Consider the following 19,864-nt stretch of genomic DNA (forward strand, 5'->3'; position numbering starts at 1 on the left):
CTTGATGACCTTCGCTATTTACAGACGATTCCTAATCTAAGACATTATCTACGGTTCATCATCTCACAACATATTTCGACTCAACACTTCTCCCATTGTATGGAGTTCATTCTCAAGGCCTTTTGTTTTGACCCATTCTAACACATCAAAAATTCATTGGTTGATGGAGAATACCTCACTTGAGTACTTTTCTTAGTGGTCCTCTAGATAATAGGAGATATGATCTTTAAAACACCTACAACTGTACCCTCATAACTATTATCACATAAGCTCCCAATCTTTCCAGATTTATTAGAGCTCCCACTACTTCCTGAACATTTTCATTTCCTTTGACCAATGATAGGTCTTACATGATCTTGGGATCCTCCCACCGAAGAAACTGAAGTAGGACTATAAACACCAAAATGAACTGAAACTGACTTTCCAAACTTAGGCAGATTGCCTATCATCGCAAAATTGGCTTTATGTTGTCTTCCAGTAGAACATTGCTTAGAAGCATCTGTCACAATCTTCAAATTTGGTATTCTCCTATTGGATACAAGCTTCCTCATTCCCTCCTCACTCAGATGAACAATTTTTTGTTGTGGCATAGAATAGATGCATAAAGTTTTGCATTATATTTCTGTAATGACTAGCCATATCGGCTTCCATACGATGGCAATCCAAGATCATGGACATGATGATGGTATGATGTGTCATTCATCCAAGCTAAAGCCTGGAAACACTTTGATACTATTTATCCTTCATTTGCAGCTGAAATATGTAATGTTAGATTAGGCATATGTACAGATGGGGTTGCACCACATTGAGCATTTGGAGAACAATGTTCATCTTGGACTATTACTATAACACCTTATAATTTTCCTTCTATGTGCATGAAATAGCCTTACATGTTTTTTACCACGGTTGTTCCAGGACCTACAAACCCTAAGCGTAAAATAGATGTATTTCTGCAACCAGTTGTTGCAAAATTAGAGCAATTATGGGAAGAAAGCATATTAACATATGATATATCTTTAAAACAAAATTTTCAATTACGAGCAACTTTGATGTGGACAATTAGTGATTTTCCATCTTATACACTTTTTTCAGGATGTTCTATAGTAGGTAAGCTAGCGTGTCCACATCTTAGGAAATATAGACAAGCATTCAGGCTGAAGAATGGTAATAAGATTTCATGGTTTGACAGACACATAAGATTTCTCCAGACTAATCACCCATATAGAAAGGATAAGAATAAGTTCAAGAGGAATCATGTAGAGACAAAATGTCCTCCTCTAACTATGAATGCCAAAGAAACTTTAATGGAAATTAATCAAGTAAGTTTGTTAAAAGGGACTAAACTAAATGCTGATAATGTAAACAATTCATGTGGCAATTATGGTTGGAAAAAGAAAAGCATATTTTGGTATTTAACATATTGGAAAACAAAACTCATTAGACATAATCTTAGTGTTATGCATATTGAGATAAATGTATTTGAGAACCTTTTTTACACTGTAATGGATGTCAAAATGAAGATAAAGAACAACGTACCAGCAAGAAAAGATCTAGAAATATATTGTAGGAAGAGAAAATGAGTCGAAGAAGATCAAAGAGTGTACTATCTCTAGACAAGAAGAAAAAAAAGCCATATGCGAATGGGTGGAGAAATTGCGTTTCCCTAGTGATTATGTTTCAAATTTAGGGAGCTGTGTAGATTTGACCGTGTGTAGACTGTTTGGAATGAAAAGCGATGATTTCTATGTTTTCATGTGAAGATTAATGCCAATTTCATTTCATGAGATGTTGCCAAAATATGTGTGGGAAGAAGTAACAGAGTTGGGTCTTTTCTTCAAAACATTAACTGCAACATCAATCACTACACAAGACATGGAAAGGATTTGAGCTCCTTAGCAAGTTTGCTATGAACATTTACTCCATAGCAAATCATCTACGGAATTGATTTTCGTAGCTAATATTTGTTGCTAAATAGCTATAAAATATTAATTCCTAACAAAATCCCTAACAAAAGTTGCAACGGATATTTGCTCCATGGTCAAACGTCCACAAGTTTTATTTTCGTTGCCAATTTTCATGGCTAAACAACTATGAATTTTAACTCCTTAGCAAGTTTGCTATGAAGTTTAATTTTGTAACGAAATTCCTAACAACATAGCTATGCTTTTTTTTCCATAGCAAACAAGCAACGAAAATAAAATTCCGTAGCACAATTCTGTAGGTAAGTAGCTATGAATGTTGCTTCCATAGCAAAGTAACTATTCATTCTGTTAGAAAATTCTGTTGCAGATTAGCTATGGTATTTAATTCTGTAGCATAACTAAAGCAGAACGTATTTTTGTAAAAAATCGTTGCAAATTTGCTACGAAAGTTTTTCCATAGAACTATCCGTAGCAATATACCAATGAATTACAATTCGTTAACAGTTTCCGTAGAAATTCCATGTTTGCTACGGAAAATTCATTTCATAGAAAATGGGGTAACAAATTAGCTATGGAACAACATTATATAGTGCGACTTGTTGCAGAATACCAATAGAAAGATCTTCCATAGCTATTTCGACTTTCTCTTGTAGTGTTTAGATGTTTATGATCTGACCTTATGTCACACCCCCGAACTGGAACGGCGGAAACGTCCGGGGGCGAATGACTTCATCTTGTAATATCATAACAAGTGTATATAAATGAAACATAGGCATTGTCATCACCATACATAAAATATAACAACATACATAGTTTACATCATTGTATTTGTTGATAAAATTACATCCCAAAAATATCAAGTGTATGGTGAAAAACAAAATACAACCACATCCAAATTCCTTAGCTTCCAACCTGTTTAACGAGTTCCTGAGAATACAAGTCGTTTGAAAAGTGTCAACATATAATATGTTGGTGAGTTCATAAGCACGTTTTATATAAAAACCTTGTGATAGTTAAAACCCAGAAAAATCCAATATTTCCTGTAAAAATAGTTTATGAGTCTTGTTTTCAAATCATGTATAGTTGCACGTGTGTTCTTGTTTATCCGTATTGAGATCTTGTAAGAAAATGTTTCCCTAGAAAATCCTATATTTTCTGTTATACAAAAGTTGTGGTCTTAAAACCCAAAGACCTGCGTGGTGAGATTGTGTTTAAACTATTCAACCCGTAGTTGGTTACAATTTTAATGTGTGTCCCGCGTAAATTTTAAATAATCTAGTTATATTCTAAGTGAGTCGTTATAACCATACTAATATGACGGAGTGCCTGTCTTGACGTTCTTCAGGCGTCGGTTTCGAAGAAGACATTTGTCACCCTAGACTGGCCTGTCTAACTGTAGCGAACAGCTCAGGTGTGGGGTGTCAACCCCATATAGATCTATACACAAATTCCCGCTCTCCCTCCAAGAGACTTTGGTTATAACTACTACAAGACTTTCGATGTACGCTAAAATAGGTACGGTGAAGGTGCGTCTCACTAGAATCCTAAAAGAAATTTACGCTAATAGTTGATCCCGTTATTTAATATTATACATAAGTTAATTGTGTATATGCCAAGATATTTCGTTTTTATCACGTATGCCGAGGATAACCCATTTTTAAATCATATCGTCAGAGATGGTCCAGTACTACTGAAAATGACAAAAATGACCCAACTTTATATAAAATATAAATTAGGGCCCATAGTTATCCAAAATGCCATAAGGGGCCCAAAAGGTCAATAATGGCCCATAATTACCATAAATGGTCGAAAATGGCACAATATTGTCATAATTGTTGAAAACGGCCCATTTCTACTAAAATACTCATTTAAGGCCCATTTTTATAAAAGTGTTCAAAATTGGCCCATGGGTGCTAAATAGTTCGTTTTCGGCCCATTTTAAATAAAAATGTCATATTTGGCCCAAACTTGTTATATGTTTCATTTTCGGCCCATTTTAATTTAGAAATATCATAAATGGCTTATTTTTACTAAAAATTCAATTTTAGTCCAAAAATACCGAAAATGACATAAAAGGCCCATTTTTATCAAAAATGACCATTTTTGGCCCATTAATGCCGAAAATGTGATTAAAAGCCCATTTTTCACTCTATTATCAAATATGGTCCCTTTTTATATTTGCTTTAGTTTCTTGGTGAGTTTTTAACATACTTAACCTTGTTAACCAAACATGAGAAGTTCCATAAGGCAACTTATTCTAACAACTTCAAGACTTGTATAATCTCGAATTTATGGGGCTTGTAGTATAATATCACAACATTTTAACACACACATAACATGTAAAACATACCATACAAGCAATTATACAAAGATTTAACAAGACTTTGACTTGCATCCTCCCCTAAAAGAAAGGAAAACTCGAAAATAGGGGGTATGAAGCTCACCTTGGGGTTTGATCGGTTTTGAAGAGAAGAATGAAGTGAGTTTTCGGCCTTAGCTAGCTTCTTTGAAGAGATTTGTGGAGTTTTGGTGTTCAAGTTAGGATCTTTTGTGAGGAACTTCTTGAACACACACTAACACTCACACGATTTTTAGGGAAGAAGGAAGGGAGTTCTTTGTGTTTTAGAGAGAGATGAGAGTTGAAAATGAGATGAAGTGAGGGTGGTAGTGGTGTTCTTGGCCGTAAATAGAGGGAGAGAGGAGAGAGGTGATTAAGAGGTTATTACTTGATGGTTAAGTATAATACTCCTAGATGTATGGTGGATAAATTGCATGGGTTTCCACCATGCAAAGGTGAGGTGTCACCCAAAGTCAACACCTACCTTTGTTTTTTTTTTATTTAAATAGCCGATCGGCCCAATAGGAGAGGTAAGAAAGAAAAGAATGTTGGGCTTGGGTTTGAAGTGTAACCGAGAAACCCTAGGCCCAATAGGATTTTTGGTTTTCAAGGCCCAACATATGATTCATGGAGAGTATTGGCCCAATCAAGAGGCTTTCGGCCCAAATGTGGCCCAAGGAGATTAGTTGAACGAGTTTTCGGCCCAATAGGGGCCCAATAATGATTCTCGGCCTTGGAAGGTCCATTAAAGGTCTTATGGCCCAAAATACTATTGCATAATAAATTTCGGCGCAACTAGGGCCCAACTGTGGGTTTTTGTCCCAAAGAAGACAAGTAGGGAGATTACCGGCTCATTAGGCCCAATAAGAGGGTTGGGATGTATAAACTGATATATCATTGAAGTTTGGTTCACAGATAAACATGGTGTTACATAGTTACACAAAGAACTATCTTATTCAAGAATAGGAAAACCTAGCCCTAAAATGCTAGATGTGACATCATCCCCCGTTAAAGGGAATTTCGTCCCGAAATTCATTCTGAAGGCTATACTTAAGAATTAGAAAAGAGATGAGGGTACTTTTGCTTAATTTGATCCTCACATTCCAATGTGAACTCATGTCCGCGTTTTGCACTCCACCAAACCTTTACAATAGGAATGTGACTTTGTTTCGTACGCTTCACCTCCCTATCCATGATTTCGACTGGTTCCTCAATGAAGTGGAGATCCTTATTCACCTGAATCTCATCGAGTGGAACAAAGAGGGTTTCATTAGATAGGCACTTCTTGAGATTTGACACGTGGAAGACATGGTGTACATTGCTGAGCTCCGAGGGTAGCTGCAGCTTGTAGGCCACCAGACTGATCCTGGCGAGGATCTCGAATGGTCCGATGTATCGTGGATTTAGCTTTCCCCACTTTCCAAACCGTATCATCCCTTTCCATGGAGAGACTTTTAGTAGCATGCGATCACCTACTTGGAACTCCAGCGACTTTCATCTTTTGTCTGCGTAGCTCTTCTGTCTATCCCGAGATGCTTGGAGTTGTGCCCTGATTTGAACGATCTTCTCAGTTGTTTCTCAGATGATCTCAGGTCCTGTGAGTGTACTGTTCCGTACCTATCCCCTTGCTAACTGGGTGTCTCCTACCTCAGCCCACCAGAGAGGTGATCTACATTTCCGACCGTACAGGGCCTCGAAAGGAGCGACTTTAATGCTTGTGTGGTTGTTGCTGCTATAGGAGAATTCGATTAGTGGCAAGTGGGTATCCCATGTCTTGCCAAAATCTATCACACAAGCTCGAAGCATATCTTCCAGCGTCTGAATGGTTCGCTCACTTTGGCCGTCGGTCTGGGGGTGTTAGGCAGTACTCATATCAAGCTGGGTTCCCATTGCTTTCTGGAGTGACTGCCAAAATCGTGAAGTAAACCTACTATCTCGGTCAGAGATGATAGATATCGGCACTCCATGAAGTCTCACCACCTCCTTTATGTAGATTCGTGTTAATCTCTCCATTTTGTATGTTTCTTTTATTGGTAGGAAATGGGCGGATTTAGTTAACCGGTCGACAATCACCCAAATGGCATCCAGACCGTCAGCCGATTTAGGCAATTTGGTTATAAAATCCATTGTTATTCGTTCCCATTTCCACTCGGGTATCACTGGCTGTTGTAATAATCCCGAGGGCTTCTGATATTCTACCTTAACCTTTGCGCAAGTCATGCACTTGCTACGTAGGTAGCAATCTCCGCTTTCATGTTCGGCCACCAATAATGTTGCTTGATATCCAGGTACATCTTATTAGACCCCGGGTGGACGGAGTATCGTGTCTTGTGCACTTCATCCATGACTACGTCTCTATACCCTCCAAATTTTGGGATCCAGATCCGGTTCATGAGATAGTGGGCTCAGTTCTCCTTGATTGCAAGATTCTTGTCCATTCCACGTAAAGCCTCGTTTGCAGCGTTCTCTAGCTTTATGGCTTCTAGCTGAACCTCCTTGATTTGTTAGGACAAGTGGGAATGGACGGTATTGTCAGTGTTTATATTCAGCAGCCTGAGTATTCCTTTCTGCTTAAGGCATCGGCCACCACGTTAGCCTTGCCCGGATGGTACTTAATCTCACATTCGTAGTCGTTGAGCAGTTCAACCCATCTTCACTGTCTCATGTTTAATTCCTTTTGATTTAGAATGTGTTGGAGGCTTTTGTGGTCTGTGTAAATTGTGCATTTTGTCCTATAGAGGTAGTGCCTCCAAAATTTTAAAGCAAAGACCACCGCTCCTAGCTCGAGATCGTGGGTAGTATAATTAACCTCGTGGGTTTTCAGTTGCCTGGATGCGTAGGCAATCACCTTTCCATGTTGCATTAGTACACAGCCCAAACCCTGGTTGGAAGCGTCGCAATACACTACGAAATATTCCGTTCCCTCTGGCAGAGTCAAGACCAGAGCACTGCAAAGGGCCTGCTTCAGAGTTTGGAAGGAAGCTTCTTGTTTTGCATCCTAGTTAAAGGGTACGCCTTTTTGGGTGAGAGCGGTGAGAGGCTTGGCGATCTTGGAGAAATTCTGAATGAACCTTCTGTAATAACCAACGAGGCCCAATAATTGCCTGATCTCTGTTGACGTCTTTGGGGTTGCCCAGCCCTCAATAGCCTTGATCTTAGAAGGGTCCACATGTATCCCTTCCTCACTGACTACGTGCCCCAAGAAATCTACCCTGCGAATCCAGAACTCACATTTGGAGAATTTTGCATACAACTTCTCCGCCCTTAGAGTATCCAAGACCTGCCTTAGATGTTGACTGTGATCTTCCTTGCTTCGTGAATAAACGAGTATGTCATCGATGAAGACAATTACAAAGTTGTCGAGGAATGGTCGGCAAACTCGGTTCATGAGGTCCATAAACGTTGCAGTTGCATTTGTCAGACCGAAGGGCATTACCACGAACTCGAAGTGTTCGTAGTGGGTTCGGAAGTCAGTTTTGGAAATATCTTCTTCTCGGACCCGTAGTTGGTGATATCGAGACCTAAGATCTATTTTGGAAAAGTAACTGGCTCCTTGAAGCTGGTCGAATAGATCATCAATCTGGGGGAGAGGGTATCGATTCTTGATAGTGAGCTTGTTTAAATCCTGATAATCGATGCACATTCTGAAAGATCCATCCTTCTTCTTAACAAACAAGACCAGAGCTCCCCAGGGTGAGAAGCACAGCCTGATGAATTTTTTGTCGAGGAGTTCGCTTAGTTGGCTGGATAACTCCTGCATTTCTGCAGGGGCTAACCTATAGGGTGATTTGGCAATTGATGTGGCTCTAGGTATCAGGTCAATTCAAAATTCAACATGTCTCACGGGAGGTATCCCTAGGAGATCTTCTGGAAATACGTCTGGAAAGTCGTGCACATCAGGAACATCGTTAATGTTCTTTTCCCCTTTCTATTTGTCCACCACGTGGGCTAGAAAGGTAGGATTTTTCATGTGCAGGCACTTTTGTGCCTTGATGCACGAGATAAGACGAAGATTTACACCAGGTTTATCGCCGTAAATGATTAGAGTTTCGTTGGTGGGTAGGTGAAGGCGAACGGCCTTCTCGCGGCACATAATATCGGCATGGTGGGGGCTTAACCAGTCCATACCGATAATCACATCAAAACTTCGAATATTAACCGGCATCAAGTCGATTGAAAATGAGTGGTTATTTAGTGTTAGTGTGCACCCTATGTAAATGTCTTTGGTTGTTTCAGTCTTCTCATTAGCCATCTCCACCGTGAATGCTTCGCTTAGCTTTTGGGGTTGTTGATTTAGTAGGTGTTCGAATTTGTGACTCACAAAACTCCGCTCAGTCCCACGATCGAACAAAATGCATTCATAAGTGTTGTTTAGGAGAAACGTACCAGTGACAACAGCCGGATCTCAAACTGCTTCACCCTGCCCCAATGTTGGGACCCTACCGGATCCCCTAACACCCTGGTTGTTAGCTTTTGGACCATCCCGCTTGAAATGGCCAGCCTCCCCACACCCATAACACGTGCGGCTGGCCCTGACGTTGTCGGGTTGAGGGTTGTTTTGTCGTGGAGGCGCTCTGCAATATCGGGCAGTGTGCCCATTTCTATTGCAGTTTGTGCATTGAAAGTCCTTGCATGCACCGATGTGATGGTAGCTACACTTGTCGCATTTTGGGTTGGAACCTTCATAAGGTTTCGCAGGCGCTGGTGCAGTTGTGGTGGTTGTAGCTGGGGTTTGCATGATTGGAGTAGTAGCAGCGTGAACCGCTACCGTTTGCTGTTTCTTAGAAGAATCTGAAGATTGCCTCCTTTTCCTTTTATTTCCCTTGTTCCTCTTGTTGTTGTCTTCCTTCTTGGTCTCAACCTCTGGAGTCTTGGTGCTCTTCTTGTTCCCATGATCATACAGCTTTTGAGCTAAACGCTTTGCACTATCGAATGTATCAGGGTTGGCTGCAATAACGTTCCCCTGAATTGGAGGAGTTAACCCCCAAATAAACCGTTCGATTTTCTTTCCCTCCGAGGTTATCATTCCCGGAAACAAAAGTGCCAGCTCGCTGAACCTAGCGATATAGGCTTCAATATCCGAGTTTTGCACTGTAAGATTCCATAACTCCTGTTCCAGCTTCTGTACTTCCCCACGGGGACAGTATTCAGCCAACAACATCTCTCCCTCATAGTCCATTTCTTGATATTCTTTGGGTCCCACTCCTGGGTTTCCCCCTTGAACCTCTTCTAGTCCTTCATCAATCCATCCATTGGCCACCAAGGCCTGGTAGTAAAGGTCTCCGTGCTGAAACTCAGCCATGGTGTCTGCGCGAGAATGGAGGTGTGAGAAGCGGGTAGAAAGTGTACGTGAGAAAGTTATATAACATCCTATATACTCTTATAGTATTTTATTCGTTTATGTTCGGTTCATCAATCCTTTGGGTATTAGGTTGACAAGTTTCAGATTTGTTGTCCACCCCGATCACTCCCAAACACATGTTGGTCGTATTTTGAATAAATATAGGTTATCAGGCTATATTTATCCCCAATATGATTACATAACTGCGTGGGTTTAATCGCGATGTCCAACTCCTCCACAAACTTTTAAGTGTTTCTATCTTTATTCAGAGTGTTTTAGTACCATTGTATTTATAGTTGCATATCTTGTATGGTTAGATATGCTAGTTCACTATAAACAATGCTCTGATACCAATCTGTCACACCCCCGAACCGGAACGGCGGAAACGTCCGGGGGAGAATGACTTCATCTTGTAATATCATAACAAGTGTATATAAATGAAACATAGGCATTGTCATCACCATACATAAAATATAACAACATACATAGTTTACATCATTGGATTTGTTGATAAAATTACATCCCAAAAATATCAAGTGTATGGTGAAAAACAAAATACAACCACATCCAAATTCTTTAGCTTCCAACCTGTTTAACGAGTTCCTGATAATACAAGTCGTTTGAAAAGTGTCAACATATAATATGTTGGTAAGTTCATAAGCACTTTTTATATAAAAACCTTGTGATAGTTAAAACCCAGAAAAATCCAATATTTTCTGTAAAAATAGTTTATGAGTCTTGTTTTCAAATCATGTATAGTTGCGTGTGTGTTCTTGTTTATCCGTATTGAGATCTTGTAAGAAAATGTTTCCCCAGAAAATCCTATATTTTCTGTTATACAAAAGTTGTGGTCTTAAAACCGTAAGACCTACGTGGTGAGATTGTGTTTAAACTATTTAACCCGTAGTTGGTTACAATTTTAATGTGTGTCCCGCGTAAATTTTAAATAATATAGTTATATTCTAAGTGAGTCGTTATAATCATACTAATATGACGGAGTGCCTGTCTTGACGTTCTTCAGGCGTCGGTTTCGAAGAAGACATTTGTCACCCTAGACTGGCCTGTCTAACTGTAGCGAACAGCTCAGGTGTGGGGTGTCAACCCCGTATAGATCTATACACAAATTCCCGCTCTCCCTCCAGGAGACTTTGGTTATAACTACTACAGGACTTTCGGTGTACGCTAAAATATGTACGGTGAAGGTGCGTCTCACTAGAATCCTAAAAGAAATTTACGCTAATAGTTGATCCCGTTAATTAATATTATAAATTACGTTAATTGTGTATATGCCAAGATATTTCGTTTTTATCACATATGCCGAGGATAACCCATTTTTAAATCATATCGTCAGAGATGGTCCAGTACTACTGAAAATGATAAAAATGACCCAACTTTATATAAAATATAAATTAGGGCCCATAGTTATCCAAAATGCCATAAGCGAACCAAAAGGTCAATAATGGCCCATAATTACCATAAATGGTCGAAAATGGCCCAATATTGTCATAATTGTTGAAAACGGCCCATTTCTACTAAAATAGTCATTTAAGGCCCACTTTTATAAAAGTGTTCAAAATTGGCCCATGTTTGCTAAATAGTTCACTGTTAACCAAACATGAGAAGTTCCATAAGGCAACTTATTCTAACAACTTCAAGACTTGTATAATCTCGAAATTATGGGGCTTCTAGTATAATATCACAACATTTTAACACACACATAACATGTAAAACATACCATGCAAGCAATTATACAAAAATTTAACAAGACTTTGACTTGCATCCTCCCCCAAAAGAAAGGAAAACTCGAAAATAGGGGGTATGAAGCTCACCTTGGGGTTTGATCGGTTTTGAAGAGAAGAATGAAGGGAGTTTTCGGCCTTATCTAGCTTCTTTGAAGAGATTTGTGGAGTTTTGGTGTTCAAGTTAGGATCTTTTGTGAGGAACTTCTTGAACACACACTAACACTCACACGATTTTTAAGGAAGAAGTAAAGGAGTTCTTTGTGTTTTAGAGAGATATGAGAGTTGAAAATGAGATGAAGTGAGGGTAGTGGTGGTGTTCTTGGCCGTAAATAGAGGGAGAGAGGAGAGAGGTGATTAAGAGGTTATTACTTGATGGTGAAGTATAATACTCCTAGATGTATGGTGGGTAAATTGCATGGGTTTCCACCATGTAAAGGTGAGGTGTCACCCAAAGTCAACACCCACCTTTGTTTTCTTTTTTCTTTTTTTTTTAAATAGCCGATCGGCCCAATAGGAGAGGGAAGAAATAAAATAATGTTGGGCTTGGGTTTGAAGTGTAACCGAGAACCCCTAGGCCCAATAGGATTTTCAGTTTTAAAGGCCCAAAAATAAATGGTTCTCGGCCCAACATATGATTCATGGAGAGTATTGGCCCAATCAAGAAGCTTTCGGCCCAAATGTGGCCCAAGGAGATTAGTTGAACGAGTTTTCGGCCCAATAGGGGCCCAATAATGATTCTCGGCCTTGGAAGGTCCATTAAAGGTCTTATGGCCCAAAATACTATTGCATAATTAATTTCGGCCCAACTAGGGCCCAAATGTGGGTTTTTGTCCCAAAGAAGACAAGTAGGGAGATTACCGGCTCATTAGGCCCAATAAGAGGGTTGGGATGTATAAACTGATATATCATAAAGTTTGGTTCACAGATAAACATGGCGTTACATAGTTACACAAAGAACTATCTTATTCAAGAATAGGAAAACCTAGCCCTAAAATGCTAGATGTGACACCTTAGTTTCTTTAGTTGGAGGATCCCATTATTATGTAACTTTCTTTGACGACTACACACGAAACATTTGTGTATATTTCTTAAAATAGAAGCCTGAAGCTTTCAACAATTTCACGAAATGGAAAGCGTTTGTTGAAAATGAAACAAACTTGAAAAATCATGTGTTTCAGATCCGATAATAGGGGCGAACACAATAGAAAAATAATTTGTTGATTATTATCCTGACCAGGGAATTAGAATGCATAAGACAGTTCAGGAGACACCTTTACAAAATTGGAGTTGTTGAAAGGTGAACTGAACTTTAAACGAGAGGGATAAAAGCATGAGACCGCATACAAGTTTACCCAAGCTGATCTTGACATATTCAATCAACATAATTATGTATTTAATTAATAGAGGACCCCCAGTCCTCATAGCGTTCAAGATTCCAGAAGAATAATGCCAAGGTCATGTAATTTTACTCAAACATTAGAAGGTTTCCGTATGTGTCTCGTATGTCAAAGTCAAAGACTCAGAGAGAGAGAGAAATAGAGAGAGGGGGGAGAAGCTAGATGCAAATGCAAGGAAGTGTGCCTTTATAGGATACAAGTTGGATGACATGTGGTACCACTTATGGGATAACGAAAATGAAAAAGTTATCAGAAGTTGGGATGTGGTGTTCAACGAGAATGCTCTATACAAAGATGAAATAGCAAAAAGCTTTGGTGGTAAAAAACAATTATAAAATGAAGTTCGATTTGAGTTAGAAAAAATCTCACATGACAACATTATAAAACATGCCAGCACCCCAGAGATAGAGATAGATGAATGTTTAGGAAGTCTTGAGAATTTGAGGAATCTAATGATAATGTGAGAATGGTGACATTAGTTCAAAGGATGAGGATGCCGATGATGCTGAGACTGAGACCTACCATCCTTAGGTTTGCTAGAGTACGAAGGCCTCCATTCATTTATTCCCCTTCAATAAATTGTTTGTTGCTGAAAAAGAATGAAAAACATGGGTCTTATCTTGAAGCCCTAAAATGAAGTACTTTTTTTTTGTAATTGAAAAATGATTTCGATTTGTTTGGCTAGTGAGTTTCTAATTCAAGGGCGGACCTAGTATAAAGCTCAGGTTAGCACGGGCTACCCTCAAATTTTCTGTCATAGTGTAATTCTTTTGAGAAAATTTTCAACATAGCGTAAATTTTGTTTAGTGCAACTCATAAAACAATGTGTGCAACCTTTAAGTTCTTGTTCTGGGTTCACTTGTGGTTTTGATTTTAGCTTAGTATAAATTCTGTTTAGCGTAACTTCTAAAAAAAATGTGTAACCAAGCATTATTGTTCTTGGTCCTTTTTTTTTTTTGGTGATTCAATGTTAATTTTGATTTTGTTATATTCTGATTTTTGTTTGATTAAATTTGGTTTGAAATCGGGATTTGATGATGAGAAAGAACAAACGGGTGGAGAAAATGAAGAAGTCAATGTTGTGAAACATTAAATAAGGAGGTAAAAAGCAAAAAAGAAATACCATTGTACTATAGCAAAGAATTTTGACAAAAATAAAAAGAAAAGACAAGTTTTAATTTATTCAAAATATAAAACTATATATACGATTATAAATCATTATTATTATATGCATTGCACCTGAATAAAAATGATTAGTAAAAGACATAGAAAAAGAAACGTGTCCATGATTAATGTATGACCATGCATACATGTTAGTTGTTTGGAGGAAGGTGAAGAATGCAAATGCAAATGCATAAACAAAGATATTTAGGTGATAACACATTAACAATCACATGATGAGTTTTGGGTGCCAAATAACCAGCCCCGCATCACACTAATTTGTAACTGCTTTGGGTGTTCAATTTTTTTTTAATTCTAACCAACAGTATAAGATGTTTTTTTTTCTCTCGCTAAGTTGAGGGTTCAATTTTCGTCGTTGACATATGTGAAATTAGGTGTTAGCTTAACAGTAGATTAAATTTGTCCGTAAAAAAACACGACATTGCATTTTACAATATGAAATATAAATATGATATTCTCTTTGTTTTTAAAACAAAATAATATTTTAGTTGGTATCTGATTTATCAATAAAATATATTCCAACAAAACAAGATGAGAAATCTCCCAAAAATTCCCAAAATTTTACATATTCAGCAGAGAACATATGAGGTAACGTGCCAAGATGGAGGAGTGGTTGGTGTGGGCGTGTGGCAGCTGTTGTGACTTTGCCACGTTTGCGTCTTTTGTTGAGAAGAAAAATCAAGCGTTAAAAGAAGAAAACACCCAGTCAAGTTTAGAACTCTTGACCACAAACACAAGGGTAGCACACTTTACCAATAGGTTGTATATATTTTTGTGAAACATCGGATATATATATATATATATATATATATATATATATATATATATATATATATATATATATATATATATATATATATATATATATATATATATATATATATATATATATATATATATATATATATATATCATTAAACATTAAATAAGGAAAAAGAGAGTCGATGGATATGAAATCGAGACCTCCAACTCCAAAACCAAGCACCTTAACTACCAAGGCTAGGAGCCATTTGATTTCTACCTTTGATTTCGTCTATATATTATGTAAGCCAGAATCATTTTTATTATAATTATAATTATAAGTGTAGTTATTATTAGACAAAACTGCACGAATGATCCATGTGGTTAGCTGAAAATTGTTACTTTGGTTCAAAAAAGTTTGGTCTAGCACCAGAGGTCCAAACTTTTCATTTTGTTGCGAGTTTGATCCGATTTTGTTTGAACTTTTTTATAAAGACGATTTTGCCCCTGATTATTTAATATTTTAATTTTCTTTTATTTCAATAATTAAAAAGAATTAAAAATAAAAGAAAAAAGAAAATACTCTCTCTCTCTCTCTCTCTCTCTCTCTCTCTCTCTCTCTCTCTCTCTCTCTCTCTCTCTCTCTCTCTCTCTCTCCTGATCTGTTTAGCTTATCATCAAAAAAAAAAAATCAAATTCTCAAATGACCGATTTAAGCTTCGAATTTAAATCATAAATTTCACAAAGAAATGAAATCACGTTTCAAGACACCCATATGATTTCCATTACACACATATGATTTCCATTTTCTAGTTTGTAGATCTCTCTCTCTCTCTCTCTCTCTCTCAAACAAGGAAACCCACCTGCAAAAATAAGAACAAAGTGGGGTTTGTCTGTTTATTGAGTAACACATTGCTTGAAGTTATATCCACGATGATGTTTAATTTTGTGTACTTTTTAGTAGCCCAAAAATAAGAACATGGTGATTTCTTTCATCTTGAAGCTCTGATACCGACAACCACCTACTTTTCTTTCCTCTTTCTTATTCCTGTAAACAGCTCTCGATTCCTGCTTTTCTCTAAATCCTAAGATTCTATTTTGTAATAAATATGGATTTCCCTCTTTCTCACTCGTTAATATTGTCTCATCAGAGAGTTAAGTCTTCCAAAGACTCCTCCGACCGATCCGACAGTAAGAGTTTATCAGATCGATATGCACTCCGAGAGGGAGAATAGAAGAGTCGCTGGAGTTTTTCAGATCTGGAATATTCAAAACAATATCGGCATACCTCGTGTTCTTCAAAACATCTTGAAGGACATACCTCGTGTTTTTCAGATCTTCTTTTTTGTTTATAAACTAGGAGGAAGGAGGATGTCAGGCAATGAAATCGATTTTTGAAATCAATTCCATTATTTATAAAGGTCGGATATTGAAGGTTAACCAAACCCAAACCCAAGCTTCAATTCCAAACCCAAACTCGATGGTCGTCTTTTGAAATCGATGGTCGTCTTTAGAATTCGACTTCACCTGCTTCCACTTCAATTTTCCGCCCCAAGTTCTTCCCAAGAGCCATTGTCATAACCTAGTTAGAACCCGGATGAACTCCCGTCCTTTTCTGCCACAACCCAGTTAGAGGAGCATTTCTAGTTTTTCTCGGTGTACCTGTTGTTGGGATAATTTTCTCATGAGCACCTCCAGTAGGAGGATTAAGAAGAGTTTTTTACGGTTCTTAACTAGAATTAAACTCATATTTCCATGGAGGCTTAAAGGATTTTGGAAGAAAATTTGGGGTAACATTGGGTTAATGGAAAGAGAGAGAGAGAGAGTATTTTCTTTTTCTTTTATTTTTAATTCTTTTTAATTGTTGTAATAAAAGAAAATTAAATATTAAATAATCAGGGGAAAAATCGTCTTTATAAAAAAGTTCAAACAAAATCGGACCAAACTCGCAACAAAATGAAAAGTTTGGACCTCTGTTGCTAGTCTAAACTTTTTTGGACCAAAGTGACAATTTTCAGCTAACCACAGGGATCATTCGTGTAGTTTTGTCTTATTATTATTATTATTAAAAATTAAAAATATATAAATTATTTTTTAAATTCATTTTTTTTTTCAATATTAATGCATAAATACATATATAAATACATTTTAAATGCATATTAAAATATATATATATATATATATATATATATATATATATATATATATATATATATATACTTTAAAAAGATTTTTGAAGTTTTTTTTTTCAGTTAAACGTATTTATACATATTTTTTTATAATATTCGTTATTATTTATATTATTAAAAGAAGTACATATAAAATCGTATAAATATGTTTAAAACCTTATAAAACATTTAAAAACGTTTTCTCTTTGAATTTATTATATTTATATGTTTTTATATATAAATATGTTTTATACATATGAATACGTATTTAAAATGTATTTATATATGTATTTATTTAATAATATTGATAAAAATGAATTTAAAAAGGCATTTATTTATTTTTGTTTTTAATAATAATAATAATAATAATAATAATTAATAATAATAACTAGAAAAGATTCACCGGCGTTGTCGGGGTCGGAAGGTATTGCTTTGTAAAGTAAAGTAGCATGTTGGTTGCTTTTTGTCCGTTAATGTGAGAGTAATTTGGTCTTTTCAGGTAGTAGGGACTGAATTTGTCACCATGGGTAAACCATATGGACCATTTATGTAATTTTGGCGGTGGTGGTGGTGGATTTATGTAATTTTGGCGGTGGTGGTGGTGGTGGTGATGGCAGATGGTGGGTGGGTTTATGGTATTGGGTGGGTATTTTCCAATAAATTAAACATTAATTTAAAACCAAAAAGAAAATGTTAAATCTGGTAAACCACAGGGACCAATCGTGTAATTTTGTCTAACAATAATAATAATAATGATGAGGGACCATTTCTGCCAAAAGACTAAATACTAATAATATGTAATAAAAGGCGAGGGTTATGAAAAATTCAAACCAAAGTGAAAGGGTTGTTTGTGAAAAAAAACATAAAGATGAAGGGTCAATGTTGTAAGTTGGAGGACGAAAATTGACAAAAAAAAAAGATGTCACTTTACTGTTAAAATCTTTCATAACTTTAATATATAATAATAATAATAATAATAATAATAATAATAATAATAATAATACAAGTTTACACTATATATAGAGAAGTAGAGGAAGAGATATTAAATGGCTGCTATTTTACTGTTCTATGATATAACCAATATATATAAAAAAATTAGTCAATGTTTCACAAAAAAATATGTATAGTCTAGTAATAAACGTGTGCATGTTGAGCCTTCTAGATGTTAGAAGTTGCCACATCAATAACCCTTTCACCTTAGCACGTACAAATACCTACTAAATAGGTAAAAAAATACTGATAATGCAATATTTTATCGGTTTTCTTAGACTTTTTCATAAAAAAATTTAACTATGGCCACATTTTTTTATATTTGTAGTTTTGGTCACTAGAGTTTTTGGGTTTTCAAACTTTGGCCATGATAGTTTTTTATATTTTCAGTTTTTGTCCCTAGAGGTTTTTTGGGTTTCAAACTTTGGCCGCAAAACATTCGTATTGGTATGTTTAATAATTATATTTGCGTATATTTCCATGTTTCGCCCCTATACTTTTTCAGTTTCACATTTTGACCACAAGACTTTTGTATATTTGCCGGTTTGCTCCCTACTCTTTCGTGGTTACCCAAGCTCGGTCTCCTTCGCAAAACAGAAGTAGTAGCTTACTAGTTATAGCCTAAAATCAATGTTCTAGTAATTATCGAACGATATCACATGTGTCATTTTTTTCAAGCAAATGATATCGAGGTTCAAATCAAATAGCACAAAACAAAGTGGAATAAGTCTCCAATTTTATTGAGAAAATATAACTCTAAAAACTCAATATTGTTTTATGCATAGTCCATGTCTCGGTATATATATATATATATATATATATATATATATATATATATATATATATATATATATATATATATTCCTAGACTACCAACTTGTAGAATAAGATCAGGAAGCTTAAACCAACTTGCTTAAGCCCCAAGTTTACAGTTTACTTGGTCTCCAAGTCCTACTCGACTTAGGATTCCAACAATCACCCCCAAATCTCTAAGTCCTTCTAGAGACTTCTTCGATCCCGATCAAGCTCCGCATTTCCTTGAACTTGGTTCGAGCTAGCGGTTTTGTAAGAATATCCGCCCTTTGTTCTTCATCAGGAATGTATTCCACCTCCACTTGATTGTTTTCAACACAATTACGAATAAAGTGAAACCTCGTGTGAATGGGTTTACTCCTTCCATGAAAAACGGGATTCTTCGTTAGTTCGATAGCCGACTTGTTGTCAACTCTAAGAACCACTTTCTCTTGTACTTTGTTCATGATTTCAACGAGAAAATCTTGAAGCCATATTGTTTGACATGCGGTCGCCGTGACCGCCATGAATTCTGCCTCGTAAGACGATAAAGCAACGGTATCTTGCTTTTGCGAACGCCATGTAATTGGAGATGACCCGTAGTACAAAATGTGACCGGTTGTGCTTTTTCCATCATCCGGGTCAACATTGTGACCACTATCACAATAACCAATAAGTCGCCTTTGTCCCATCCTCTCGTACTTGATTCTGTATCCCGTTGTTCCTTGTAAGTACCTTAGAATGTGTTTGATTACACCACCATGCGATTCTCTTGGACTTTGCATGTCTCGGCTAACAACTCCAACCGCATATGTCATATTGGGTCTTGTTTGCAAGAGATATCTAAGACATCCTACCACCTTTCGATATTGTGTCGGGTCGATTTCGGGATCATCTTCGACATTTGACAATTTATTTCTCGGTTCCATTGGAATGTGGGTCGGATTGCAATCATGTAAACCAAATTCTTTTAGAATGCGTTGAGCATATGCTTCTTGATTTATAGTAATCCCCGATTCCTCTTGCTTAACTTCAATGCCAAGGTACTAAGTCAATCTTCCAAGATCCGACATCTCAAAGTTCTTGGACATCTCTAATTTGAACCTCTTGATCATGTTCAAATTTGTACCTGTGACAAATAAATCATCAACATAAATTGCTAAAATTAGCAAGTTAGATTCTTCACTTTTCCAGTACACCGATGGTTCTTTCATGCACTTTTGAAATTTCATACTCTTCAAAATCCCGTCA

The 19,864-nt window shown here is 36.8% G+C and overlaps 1 pseudogene; it reads right to left on the reverse strand.

Moving 5' to 3' along the window:
• Nucleotides 1–18,810: 18,810 nt before the first annotated feature.
• On the reverse strand, nt 18,811–19,542 carry LOC145131521 (secreted RxLR effector protein 161 pseudogene; annotated as a pseudogene).
• Between the last annotated feature and the right edge of the window lie 322 nt (nt 19,543–19,864).

This window comes from Lactuca virosa, chromosome 8, assembly GCF_052849685.1.
Source record: "Lactuca virosa cultivar CGN04683 chromosome 8, Lactuca_virosa_CGN04683_v6, whole genome shotgun sequence".
Lineage (NCBI taxonomy): Eukaryota > Viridiplantae > Streptophyta > Magnoliopsida > Asterales > Asteraceae > Lactuca > Lactuca virosa.